The 3068-nt window shown below is 50.2% G+C and overlaps 1 pseudogene; it reads right to left on the reverse strand.

Annotated features, from left to right (window-relative positions):
* Positions 1 to 1441: 1441 nt before the first annotated feature.
* On the reverse strand, positions 1442 to 2318 carry LOC119245719 (40S ribosomal protein SA-like; annotated as a pseudogene).
* Positions 2319 to 3068: the final 750 nt, after the last annotated feature.

A 3068-nucleotide genomic window follows, 5' to 3' on the forward strand; every position in this document is an offset into this window, starting at 1 on the left:
GGCAAGCCGGAAGCTGTCCGGTCCCGGCCCTTCGGGCTTTTATGGAGGCTTCGTTACCCAGGCGAGACTGATGAAGTCATTAGTCACTGGTGATTGAACTCACGCTCCAGCTGCCCTCCTGCCCGGGGGCTGGGGACGGAGCTTTCTAGCCGCACATCACTTATTTGGCTTCACTGGCAAACACCCCCCAACCCCGTCAGGGATTTTCCAAGTCACCTCATTAACACAACAAAAACACCTCTCTGCTCGCCTCGCAAGGAATTGGAAGGGTTTTAGGAGCTCTGTGCTGGAAACGGAGAAAACCCAAATACAATTTCTTGTACAATAAATCACAGTCGCACACTACCAACTTCTCAGTGATGGAAACATTCTCTTTAGGGTAACTGCGATGGCTATCCAGGAGGTCATCCCGGCAGTGTCACCGGTAGTGACACTGTGTCACAAACCCCGCCCCAAACGTAATGGATTGTTTTTTTAAAAGATTTATTTACGCATACAAGATCTGGGGATCAGGCTACAGGTGCTGAGGTGTGTGTGTGTTCCCCAGAGACGGAGTGGGGAGCAGAACAGGCAGACTGATGAAATACACTGCTGAGGGGAGCAGCGGGCAAGGCAGAAGAGGTCTGCTGCTCCATGTGGGTTAGTTCCCTGGCTGGGGATCGAACTCTTGCTGCAGTGGCTGTCGCTAGTTTGATAGTGCTGTCTTAACCCCTGCGCCACCAGGGAGGCCCCAAATGTAATGGTTTACACCACCGCCATCCTTCACTCACTAGGCTAAGGCCTGGCCTTGTGGGCTGCGGCACATGCTGCTTCCTCTGCAGGAGCCGGAGGTGGGGGGGGATTGGGGGGGATGGGGTAGGGGCGGGAAACTCCCGTTTTGGAAGGCGGCCTCCCAGCTGAGAAAGCGTGTTGGCTGTGTGATCCAGTAGGCTAACCTGGGCTTTTCAGGTAGTGGTCTCAGGGTTCCAAAGAATAACAAATTAGCCCCAAATGCTATCACTTTTATTTTTTGTTTTCAACTTTTAAAAACTTTGTTTTCCATTAACCTTACTTCCATTTTCTGTTTCAGTCTCTGGAAGAACAGCTTAAGATCAATCAGTGGTTGGGCCTTCCCGGTGGCGCAGCGGTTGAGCGCTGGGCTGCCACGCTGCCAAGCTGCCAAGCTGCCCGCAGCCTCTGCAGTGCTGGTTTGATCCTGGCCGCCGGTGAGAATCCCAAATGGCGCGCAGACCTCTCCTGCCGTGCCCGCTGCTCCCCTCAGCAGTGTACTTCATCAGTCTGCCTTTTCTGTTCTTGGCTCTGGTGAATTCTCCTACCCTCCTGCGCTTCTGACTGTACCCAGTGCTTGTATAAATAAATCTTTAGGGGAAAAAAAGAAAGATCACTCAGTGGTTGCTCATACCCACTCAGTGGCCTGAGCAGTGGGTCTGCAGAGAAGTCTTCAGGGGCAGGCTGGCCCTTTATCTTCAGTAGGGAACTGCGGGGTAAGCACAGGGGGCACCTTCAGGCCTTCAGACCAGTCTGCCATCTCAGCCTGAGTAGCAGTAAACTCAGGAGCGGGAGCTGTTTAGTCACCCTGAAATTCCTCCTTGGTTACAGCCTTTTCAGCAGCAGCCTGCTCTCCCTTTTCAATCTCTTTGGGATGCCCTAGAAGTAGAGATTAAACATGACCACCACCCCCCCCACGTTTGTTCACAGAAGAGGGTGTCACACATGTGCAGAACTTCCCTGGCCAGCATTCACCAGGTGAGACCCACTGAGTGAGCTCCCTGATTGTTGCAGGGGATGGCAACATGCACAAAATGCAGAAGAGAGTCTGTGTACAGAGCAATGTTTGACGAGTTAACATAGGACGCCTCTGTGAGAGGCTGGGGGTCAGCCCTGGAATCATTAACCACCAAAAGTCTTGGTTGCCCCAAAGCTGCCTGGATCTGGTCAGTGAAGATTCTGGGAGTGAAGCGGCCAGCAACAAGAGTGGCTCCGGTGGCAGGCGCAAACTTCAGCACAGCTCACTGGCCAGTGTTCCTGGATGGTATGACACTGACATCAGCTGATTTTCAATGGCAACAATGCCACAAGCTGCCACTAGAAACTTCTCCCAGGTTTTCTTCAAAGTTATGATATAGAGGCCATCACTTTGCCTTTTGTAGATGTACTGTTCCATTTCGAAGTGAAGGTTGGTGCCACCTAAGTGGGTTCCTGCTGCAAGGAATTTGAGGACACCCTCCTCCTTCATTTGCAGGAAATCAAGGGCTCCAGACATTGTGAAAATTTCCCTTTAAGTTACAACTGGAACCCAGGACGATGCCACATAGACCGCTCCCTGGGTAGCGCAGAAAGGAAAAATGCTATGACTATTAAAGCTTTTGTTTACATCTCATTAACTATTGTCCCTTCAGACAACACAAGCCACATCATCAAGGCCCAGAGTCATCACACAAGAGCATCGCTCTGGAGCCTGCATAGGGGGAGCAATGAACACATTGGGGATGATTACTGAAACCACCTGCTACACGTGGCTTCATTGTTGCGTGACAGCAAACTTGTGGGGGATTTCCCACGACCTCAGGGATTTATTTACTTCTATGTGGAGTCAATGCATTGTCACCTAGGACAACCACTATTTGCTCGGGAGTACTTGACCAAGTGTCTAGCTCAAGTGACATAATGTATGGCCTTAGTAGTGAACACCATAGCATAGTGTCAGTCATGCATTGCTTCAAGTAGGGGCTCCATTCTGAGAAATGTGTCCTTAGGTGATTTTGTCATAGTGTGAAGGTCAGAGTGTAATGACACAAACCTACCTGTATAGCCTACCACACACCTAGGCTTGGTGGTAGAGTCCAGAAGGGCCACCATTCGGTCAGGTGTTGACCAAAAGATAGTGCTGGTAAGTTATGCTCATCCACATGACAGTGCTCCTCGTCACTGTGGTTTTGTTGGTTTCACTTCCTAGTAGGTTCTCCACCTACTGCAGTATCAGTTTGTGGATTTTATGCTTCTAATGAGGAAACTGAATGATTTTTTTTTTTTGTCTCCAATAGCTTGTATTTGACTGAAAGCACTTC

This window comes from Talpa occidentalis, unplaced genomic scaffold, assembly GCF_014898055.3.
Source record: "Talpa occidentalis isolate TD23 unplaced genomic scaffold, MPIMG_talOcc4v2.1 talOcc4.15, whole genome shotgun sequence".
In the NCBI taxonomy this organism is placed as follows: domain Eukaryota; kingdom Metazoa; phylum Chordata; class Mammalia; order Eulipotyphla; family Talpidae; genus Talpa; species Talpa occidentalis.